This window comes from Euprymna scolopes, chromosome 14, assembly GCF_053919585.1.
Source record: "Euprymna scolopes isolate OS-2025 chromosome 14, ASM5391958v1, whole genome shotgun sequence".
NCBI classification, from domain to species: domain Eukaryota; kingdom Metazoa; phylum Mollusca; class Cephalopoda; order Sepiida; family Sepiolidae; genus Euprymna; species Euprymna scolopes.
In genome coordinates, this window is record NC_136495.1 from 86,338,186 (window position 1) to 86,353,091 (window position 14,906).

The window sequence follows — 14,906 nt, forward strand, 5'->3', positions numbered from 1 at the left end:
GCTAAACTGACTGAAGAAGAAAGTTATCATTTAACAGATTACCACCAATGCATACTTGCTGTTACATGCAATGAAGCATCGACAAATTGTTACTTGGGTGACTGCTCAACTTGCAAAAAACTGATGGATGATCTTGTTTTATATATTAAAAACATTTTACACAAAAATTCAGTTGATGAACCTTTATATATATTATATATATAATATATATATATTATATGTATATTATAAATTATATATATTATATAATATATATATGAAATATATATACATATATTATATATATATTATATACATATTATATATATAATATATATCATATATATATCATATATATATTATATATATATTATATACATATTATATATATAATATATATCATATATATATCATATATATATTATATATATATTATATTATATATACATATTATATATATTATACATATTATATATATATTATACAAATATTATATATACATATTTTATATATATATTATATATATATTTTATATATATGTTATATATATATTTTTATATATATGTTATATATATATTTTTATATATATGTTATACATATATATTTTATATATATATTATATATATACATTTTTTATATATATATATATTTTTATATATATATTATTTAAAATATATATATATAATATATATATAACATAGATATTTATGTTATATATTTATTATGTATATATATATATTTTATATATATATATATATATTATATATATATATATATTATATATATATTACATACATATATATTATATATATATTATATGTTATATTTACATTATTTATATTACATATATATGTATTATATACAAATATTATATATATATATTATATGTTATATATATTATATATATATTACACATATATATGTATTATATAAAAATATTATATATATATTATATGTTATATATATTATATATATATTACACATATATATGTATTATATAAAAATATTATATATATATTATATACATATATATATATATATATATTATATACATATATTATATACACATATATATATTATATACATATATATATATATATATATATATTATATACATATATTATATACATATATTATATACATATATGATATACATATATATATATATATATATTATATACATATATTATATACATATATGATATACATATATATATATTATATACATATATTATATACATATATGATATACATATATATATATTATATACATATATTATATACATATATATATATTATATACATATATTATATACATATATATATATTATATACATATATTATATACATATATATATATTATATACATATATTATATACATATATATATATTATATACATATATTATATACATATATATATATTATATACATATATTATATACATATATATATATTATATACATATATTATATACATATATTATATACATATATATATCATATACATATATATATCATATACATATATATATCATATACATATATATATCATATACATATATATATTATATACATATATACATATATATATTATATACATATATACATATATATATTAAATACATATATACATATATATATTATATAAATATATATATTATATACATATACATATTACATATATATATATATATATATATATTATATAAATATATATACGTATATATATATTATATACATATATATATTATATATATTATATATATACTATATATATATATTATATATATTATATATATTATATATATATATACTATATATTATATATATCACATATATCATATATATATATTATATATGTATTATATATATCATATATATATATATGTATATATTATATATAATATATTATATATATTATATATTATATATATATATATTATATATATAATATATATATTATATATTATATATACATATTATATATATTATATATATATTATATATTATATATACATATTATATATATAATGTATATATTATATCTATGAAATATATATTTTATATATATATATTATATATACATATTATATATTATATATATATATTATATATATATTATACATATATTCTATATATATATTATATACAATATATATATTATATATATATTATATAAATTATATATATACTATATATATATTATATATACATATTATATAAATAAATATTATATATGTACATATTATATATACATATTATATATACATATAATATATATATATATTAAATATATATTACATATATATATTATATATACATATAATATAAATACATATTATATGTACATATTGTATATAATATTATATATATATTACATATATATAATATATATATTATATATATATTGTATATATATATAATATATATTATATATATATCATACATATATATATTATATATATCTTTTATATAAATTATATATATATCTCATATATATATTATATATTATATATATATATATTATATATTATAGCCTAACGAATCCTACAGTGGATGAAACGCAGAATATTCAGTGTAGCTAAGTCGCCATATATATTTTATAAATATCTATTATGTATATGACATATATATACTATATATATTATATATATATTATATATATAAATTGTATATATATTATATATGTATTATATATATATATATTATATATTACATATGTATTATATATAAATATATATTATATATATATTACATATATTATATATACAATATATATATACACATATTATATATATATATCTATTATATATATTACATATATACACATATTGTATATATATTATATATATATTATATATATATATTATATATATATATTATATTTATATATATATTATATATATACACATATTATATATTATATATATACACATGTTTTATATATATATTATATATATTTTATGTATATATACATATATATACATACATACATATTATATATATACATACATATTATATATATACATATTATATATACATACATATATATTATATATGTACATATTATATATACATACATACACATACATATTATATATATATTTACACATACATATTATATATATACATATATATTATATATACATACATATTAAATATATATACATACAAATTATATATACATACATATTGTATATACATATTATATATATATACATATTGTATATACATATTATATATACATATTATATATACACACATAATATATATACATACTATATATATAAATACATATTGTATATATATATATATACATACATATTATATATATACATACATATTATATAAGGATACATACGTATTGTATATATATACATACATATTATATATATATACATACCTATTATATATGGATACATACATATTATATATACATACATATTATATATACATATCAGATATATATACATACATATTATATATATACATATCATATATATACATATCATATATATGATATGTATATATATATATGTATATATATACATACATATAAAATGTACATATATATATATACATATTATATATATACATATTATATATACACATACATATTATATATATACATACATATTATATACATATATACATACATATTATATATATATAAATACATATTATATATATATTATATATACATATATATTATATATATACATACATACATATTATATATATAATATATATCTAATACACATATATATAATATATATATAATACATATACAATATATAATATATATATAATATATATAATATATAATATATATATAAAATATATATAATATATATATAATATATATAATATATATATAATACATACATATAATATATGTATAATACATATATATAATATATGTATAATACATATATATAATACATATATATAATATATGTATAATACATATATATAATACATATAATATATACAATATATAATATATATATAATATACATGTAATATATATAATATATATATTATATATATAATATATATATAATATAGATATATATAATATATACTATATATAACATAATATATAGAATATATATAATATATATACCAAAATATGTATATATAATATATATCATATATATAATATATATATAATGTATATATATAATATATATATTATATATATACAATATATATAATATATATATAATATACATATATATATATAATATAAGTATACATAATATATATATATAATATATATATATAATATATATATAAAATATAAATATAATATATATATATATACAAATAGTATAATATATTATATACAGAACATGAATATTATATGATATATATATTATATATATACATACATAATATATATATATACTCATTATATATCATATATATATACATATTATATATATACATACATATGATATATATACATACATATTATATACATATATACATACATATTATATATATACACATACATATTATATATATACATATAAAATATATATATATACATACATATTATATACATACATATATAATATGTATATATATACATACATATTATATATATACATATATAATATGTATATATATACATACATATTATATATATACATATATAATATGTATATATATACATACATATTACATATATACATATACAACATGTATATATATACATATTATATATATACATATAAATATGTATATATATACATATTATATATATACATATATAATATGTATATATATATGCATATTATATATATACATATATAATATGTATATATATATAAAATATATATGTAATATATATATAATATATATAATATATAATACATAATATATATAATATATATAATACATATATATTATATATATATAATATGTATATACAATATATATAGTATATATATAATATATATAATATATATATATATAATTTATATAATATATATATAATGTATATAATATATATATAATATATATATGATATACAATATATATAAAATATATAATAAATACATATAGTATAGATAATATATTATATATAATATACATATAATATAAACTAAATATATATAATATATATATTAAATATAATATATATATAATATATATATAATATATATATATTATATATATAATATACAAATTATATATATATAATATAATATATATATGTATAATATATATAATATATACATTAAATATATATAATATATATATAATATATATAGAATATATAATATATATATATATGATATATAATATGTATATAATATATATATATAATATATATATGCATAATATGAGTATAAATAATATATATATCATATATATATAATATATATATATAATATATACAGAATATGTATGTTATATAATATATATATTATATATATAACATATATATAACATACATATATATAAAATACATAATATGTATAGAACGTGTATATTATATATAACGTATATATTATATATAACATATACCTAAGATATATAACATATATTTTATATACCACATATTATATATAACACATATTATACATACAATATATATACATAATATATATAACATATAGTTATATTATATATATAAATCATGTATATATTACATATACACACCATATATATATAATATATATAACATATACAATATATATAACGTGTAAATAAATAATATCTATACCATATATATATATATAAAACCTATGCCATATATATTTACTATATATAACCTATATATAACAAATATATAATGTACATAACATATATACCATATTGTATATATAACATAATGTATATATAACAAAAATATAGTATATATAAACTATGTATATATTATATAGAACATATATATATCATATATATATAACATATATATATTATATATAACATGTACATATCATATATATAACATATGTATATTATATATAACATGTATATATTATATATATATAACATATGTATATGTTATATATATAATATATATATATGTTATACATATGTGATATATATAATACATTTATGTTATATATATATATGTTATATGTAATATATGTTATATGTATGTTATATATAATATATATATGTTATATATAATAAATATATGTTATATGTATATAATATATATATTATATACATATAACAAATATATATATATTATAACATATACATATATTATATAACATATATGTAACATATATTATATATAACATATATATAACATTAATATATTATATATAACATATATATAACATTAATATAATATATATAACATATATATAACATTAATATATTTTATATATAACACATATATAACATATATATATTATATATATAACATATATATAACATATATATAACATATATATATTATATATACAACATATATATATCATATATACAACATATATATATTATATAACATATATACATGACATAACATATATATATATATTATATATAACATATATATATTATATATATAACATATATATATAACATATATATGACATATATATATTATATATATAAAATATATATTATATATACACCATATATTATATATATAACATATATATATTGTATATATAACATATATATATTATATGTATAACATATATATTATATATATAACATTTTTTATATTATATATATACCATATATTACATATTACATATATAACATATATTATATATTATATATAACATATATCATATATATCACATATATTATATATATCACATATATTATATATATTACATATATGTATTTTATATAACATATATATATTATATATATCACATATATTAGATATATAACACATATATATTATATATAACATATATATATTATATATGACATATATATATATTATATAACCTATATATATTACATATATATTATATATATAACATATATATATTATATATATACCATATATATATTGTATATATAACATATATATATATTGTATATATAACATATCTATATTGTATATATAACATATATATTATATATAACATATTTATATATATAACATATATTTATATATATAACATGCATTTATATATATAACATATTTATATATATACCATATATTTATATATATACCATATATTTATATATATACCATATATTTATATATATACCATATTTATATATATATACCATATTAATATATATACAATATATTTATAAATATAGCTTATATTTATATATATAACATATATTTATATATAACATATATTTATATACAACATGCATTGATATATATAACATATGTTTATATATATAACATATATTTATATATAACATTGTATTATATATATCATATGTGTTATATATAACAAATTATATATATAAAAAATTTGTTATATATATACAACATATACATTATATATATAACATATACATTATTCATTTAATATATACATTATGTATAAAATTTATACATTATGTATAAAACATATACATTATGTATAAAACATATACATCATGTTATAATATATTATGTATACATGAATTACGTATATAAGATATACATTATATTTATAACATATACATTATATATATATAACATATACATTATGTATATAACATAAACCTAATGTATATAACATATACATTATGTATATAACATATACATTATATAACATATACATTATATATGTAAAATATACATTATATAACATATACATTTTTTATATAAGATATACATTATATATATAAAATATACATTATATAACATATACATTTTATATATAACATATACATTATATATAACATATACACTATATATAACATATACATTATATATATAACATATACATTATGTATATAACATATACATTATGTATATAACATATACATTATGTATACACCATATACATTATATAAAATATACATTGTGTATATAACATATACATTATATATATAAAATATACATTATAATACATATACATTATGTATATAACATATACATTATATATATAACATATACATTATATTACATATATTATATACATAAAATATACATTATATATATAAAAAATACATTATATATAATATATACATTATATATACAAAATATACATCATATATATAACATACACATTATATATATTATATCTATATATATCATATATGTATTACATTTATATATTATATGTATATATTATATGAAATATATATGACGTATATCATTTTATATAACATATTTTTGTATATATATAACATATATATAACACATATCGTACATATAAAATATATCAAATATGTAACATATCTTATAAAAATATAGCATATACATATCATATATTATAACATATATATCATAACTATAATACAAATATATAGCATATATATAACATATATCATATATACATAAAACAAATCACATATACGTAACATATAAATCATATATAGACGATGTATATTATATAATATTAATGTTATATATATCACACAAATCACATATATATAACATATAAAATATGTACATACCGTGTATATTATATATAACGTTTAGATTATATATAACATATACTAGATATACAATATATATCTAAAATATAAACCATATATTTTTTATAACACATAATATATATAAGACATATTATATATACATTATATATATAACAAGGATACATAACATAACATATATACCATATATAAAGTATATATATATAACATGTACATATTATATATAACATGTATATAATATATATAACAAGTATATAATACATATACAACATGTATATAGTATATATATATAACGTATATATTATACATGTAATATGCATATTATATATATAACAAATATTTAATATATATAACAGAAATATATAATATATATAACATAAATATATAATATATATAACATATATCTCCAATATATATAACATATATAAAATATATATATATACAATATATATAACATATATATACAATATAGATAGCATATATATACTATATAGATAACATATATATATAAAATAAATAACATATATACAATATATATATTATATATACACCATATAAATATAATATATATCACACATATATATAATATACATAACATATATATACAATATACATAAAATACATATATTGTATATATAGTACATATATAATTTATATAACATATATATTATATGTATAATATATAATATATATGACATATATATATTATATGTATAATATATCTGTTGTGGTGGCAACCACTTATTTGCATATGCGAATAACATAATACTATAAATGGCAAGCCTAGGTTGGCCTTGGTGTGTCTTACTCAAATGCCACCGGAAGTGACGCCGAAGAGCGTACATGTCCTCCCACCAAGACTCTCTGACTCGACACCGTCATTTGTACATATTGTAAATATACCTTTTCTTTAATACACTTATTATTGCGTTATCTTGTTTTTTGCGTCTTCATTGTATTTCCTTACTAATTATTGCTCAACCTTGCAACCACAACAGTTGGCGACGAGATATGAAGCGTCAAATATAACAGTTTGACGAAGAACTATTTAAAAAAAAAAAGTACAACGCAAAGGTTTACCATTTTTTTTAAGGAATGCAAAGTGTTGACGAGCAAACGGATTTTACGCTAAAGAGAAGTTTCAACTCAAGTAAAAAAAAAACTCTAACGTGGCAAAAGCGACAATTTACGCCGTTTTCTGGGAATCCGACTTGCAAACGAATGTAAAAGTGAATTTTTGTTTGTCGCTACACGACAAATCTTACTAAAGGACCAACTTGCAAACGAAAAGCGAACTTTGTTCTGTCGCAAAAACGACAGGTCAGACCCGTATTACGAAAAGCAAGGAAGTAACCTACGAAAAAAGTTCACCAGTGGATTCTAATTACTGTTCTCCGTAAACAAAACAACAACTAAAGGACTTTTTAATTAATGTTTTGGTTGACGTCGGTACTAAAAGGAAATACCACAGCTAAAACTAAAATTCAAGGAAAGGATTTTTTTTCTTGAAGTTGTCACTGAATAACGGATAATACAGTAAAACGTCACAGAAAAAAAAGGTAATCTCAATTTAAGCGGTATTTTAATTACTAAAATACTAGAGAAAAAACTCAAAGAACTAAATGTACTGCATACATTTATTCAATTGTGACTCGATTAAAAAAAAACCCAAACTTTTATTTGGTGGAAAGAGTTACTTATTAGTAAGTGCCTAAAAACGGAAAGTCAATTCCATTTCGTGATTCCAGATAAACCTGTTTTATTTTTTTTTTACAGCGTGACTCGCAAAAAGAATATATTATTTACAGCAGCGATATTATTATTGAAAACAGGAGCTTACAGCAATTTGTTTTTTTTTTGTTGTAACCCAAACCGGTGTATAGTGTACATGGTACAATATTTTTTTTTTACTATACACTAAAAAAAAAATAAAAATAAAAATAAAAAATATGGAAGACATATCAAAAATGGTCATGCAATTTTTACAAGCACAGACTGAGCGGGATGAACGCAGACAAGCTACACAAAACGAGCTTTTGCAAACACAAATACAGGCACAGGCTGGGAGAGAGGACAGATTACTGAAATGGCAGCAGGAACAAGAAGAAAAGCAGAAAATGGCACAATTAAAGAAGAAAAAACTGCAATTGGAACAGGAAGAAAGGCATAAGAAACTACAATTGGAATATGAAGAAAGACAAGATGAACGTTTTGTTAAAACACTGGAACTACTAAAGAGTAATCGAGAAAATGTCGACAGTATTAATTTCTCCCATAAAACTATTTTTAATAGCATGGACACATTTCATTATGTGCCTGAGGAAGAGAAGAATTTTGAAGCGTACTACACAAGATACGAGGATGTTTTTTCAACTGGACTGTAAAAATTGGCCAAATAGTCAGAAAGTGAGCCTCTTACTCAGAAAATTTGGTACATCAGAACACAGCAAATTCGTAGATTACATATTATCTAAATAAAACTGCGGAATTAGAGTTCATGGAAGCTGTAAAATTACTAAAAGAATTATTTAATCCAAATATATCTCTTTTTCATAAAAGATGGCTGTGCATGAATCTAAGAAAGATGGACAACCAAGATTATTTGACATACGCATCAGTTGTCAATAAAAACTGCGATAATTTTAAGCTTGCAGAACTAACGGTAGAAGATTTTAAATGTCTAATCTTCGCTCAAGGGTTAGTTTCCACGAAAAATGCAGAAATACGCAGACGAGTGTTGTCTAAGCTGGAATCTGAGCAAGATTTAACCCTCCAGAAACTAGCAGAGGACTGTGAAAGGGCCATTACACTAAAAAAGGATTCAAAAATATAGAAGAATCCGGAGTGGCATATGTAAGAAAAGTTAGAAAACCATACGCACCAACCAAGAACTTTACAAAGAAAAGCAATGGAACGGGATATTCCAAAGATAATAACCATAAATATAGTACACAATATAACAAGCCTCTTCCTAGATATAACTGTAAGAGATGTGCAGAAAAGCATTGGGAATCAGATTGTCCTTATAAGAAGATAAAATGCTACATTTGTAACAAGGTGGGACACAAAAGCGATTGCTGCAGATATAAAGATTACACCAGAAAGAGAGTACAACAAACAAAATCAAATACAAAATTAGACAAAGATCGGCGAAAATACGTAAAAGTGGAAATATTTAAAACATCAATAAAGTTACAACTCGACTCCGGCTCCGATGTTTCTATAATAAACCTGAATACGTGGAAAAAGTTGGGAAAACCGGCCATGATGAAAACTAGTAAAGCAGCCCGGACGGTAACTGGTGGTGGTATAAAATTTGAAGAAGAAGTTGTCCTCCCGATAAAATTGAAAGGGATTTCGAAGAAATTAAAAATATTCGTACTAAAAAATAGTGAAAATCTGTTTGGAATAGATTTAATTGAGAAATTCGGACTATGGGATAAGCCAATCAATACATTCTGTAAAAAATTAGAATGTTCTTCTCCAACAACAGTAAATATAAAAGACGATTTAAAAGAATTATTTCCTGAGGTATTCACGACTAACTTAGGTCGCTGCAATAAATTCAAGGCCTCGTTTGAACTTAAAGAAAACGCCAGCCCAATTTTTAGAAAAAAGCGAAATATTACGTTCGCTGGGTTGGAAAAGATTGATAAAGAATTAAATAGATTGGAACAGACGGGAATTCTATCAAAAATAGAACACAGCGAGTGGGCAGCCCCCACCGTATACGTAAAGAAAAAGAATGATGAAGTTAGAGTGTGCGCAAACTTTTCGACCGGGGTCAACTCCCTATTAAAAGATCACCATTACCCCCTACCAAGCCCAAAAAGAAAAAGATATTGAAATCTGTGTGACTTCAAATCTTGGGAGGGGGGTGTTGTGGTGGCAACCACTTATTTGCATATGCGAATAACATAACACTATAAATGGCAAGCCTAGGTTGGCCTTGGTATGTCTTACTCAAATGCAACCAGAAGTGACGCCAAAGAGCGTACATGTCCTCCCACCAAGACTCTCTGTCTCGACACCGTCATTTGTACATATTGTAAATATACCTTTTCTTTAATACACTTATTATTGTGTTATCTTGTTTGCGTCTTCATTGTATTTCCATACTAATTACTGCTCAACCTTGCAACCACAACAATATCATATATATAACATATATATTATATATATCTCATACATATATTATATACACAACATATATTATATATATATATGTTATATATAACATATATATATTATATAAAAGATATACATTATATATATTATATATATATATATATTATATACATAATATATAATATATACATAACATATATATAGTATATACATCAGATATATATTTTATATATAACACATTATATATAACATATATATTATATACAACACATATTATATACATAACATACATATATTATAAACATAACATATATATTTTATATATAACACATATCTATTATATATAACACATATACTATATATATAACACATATCTATTATATATAACATATATACTATATATATAGCATATATATTTTATATAACATATATTTAATGTATATAACATATATATTATATATAACATGTACATTAGGCATATAACATATACATTAGATATATAACATATACATTATACATATAACATATACATTATATATATAACAAATACATTATATAACATATAAAAATCATTATATTATATAACATATACATATATTATATATAAAATATATATCTTATATATAACATATACATATTATATAGACCATGTATATAATATATACAAAATATATATATAAAATATATAAAACGTATATATACAATATATATATATAATATATATATATATATAATATATATATTATATATAAAATATATATTATGTATAAAATATATACATTATATATAAAATATATACATTATATATAAAATATATACATTATATATACCATATATACATTATATACACCATATATACATTATATACACCATATATACATTATATATAAGATATATGCATTATATATAACATATATATAACATATATATAACATATATACATTATATATAACATATATACATTATATATGACATATATACATTATATATGACATATATACATTATATATGACATATATACATTATATATGACATATATACATTATATATGACATATATACATTATATATGACATATATACATTATATATGACATATATACATTATATATGACATATATACATTATATATGACATATATACATTATATATGACATATATACATTTTATATGACATATATACATTATATATGACATATATACATTATATATGACATATATACATTATATATGACATATATACATTATATATGACATATATACATTATATATGACATATATACATTATATATGACATATATACATTATATATGACATATATACATTATATATGACATATATACATTATATATGACATATATACATTATATATGACATACATACATTATATATGACATACATACATTATATATGACATACATATATTACATACATTGTATATTATATATAATATATTTATATTGTATATAATATATTATATATAATAGATATATTGTATATAATATATTATATATAATAGATATCTTTTATATAATATATTATATATAATAGACATATTATATCTAACATATATCTATTATATATCATATATATATTATACATAACATATATATATACTATATATAACATATATTATATAACATATATATATTATATGCAACATATATATGTCACGGCACCAAATTGAATATTTGTTACATAGGGTTCTTCATTGAGTTCTCACTAGTGTTATCATCGAAGTTATCTTAGGGTTATCATTGAGAGCACCATTTACGTTTGGTGTATAACATAAAAGGATTCCGTGTGCGTGTGATTGTCTCTAATATAAATGGTTGTGTGTTTGATTATCATAAAGGGAATCGTGTGTGTGACATGTATTTTCAGAACCTACCTCTGCTTCTTCGATGTTGGACCATCTGGAAATTTCTCATCCTGGAGGCAGACTTGATACCTGTTTGACGAAGATTTATCACCCTAAGACGATGAATGGGTTTTATAGTTTTTATTTCACTTTCCCCAGAGGTCCTGCAGAAGGTGGAAGTGAAATCGGCCTGTGTGGGGGGGTCTTCTTCTACACACGTAAGCGTTCGTCTCCCCACTCCCCAGCTAAGAGGTGGAGACAACGGGAAGCCGTCTGTCTTCTTCAAAGCCAAAATAAAATCTTTCAGATCTAGCCAACCTGACCACGTCACATACACGTAATCTGGTCAGCTGACCTTCGGTTCTGGTAAACGTGTCTACACTCCGCGTTTACCCACCTCTCTC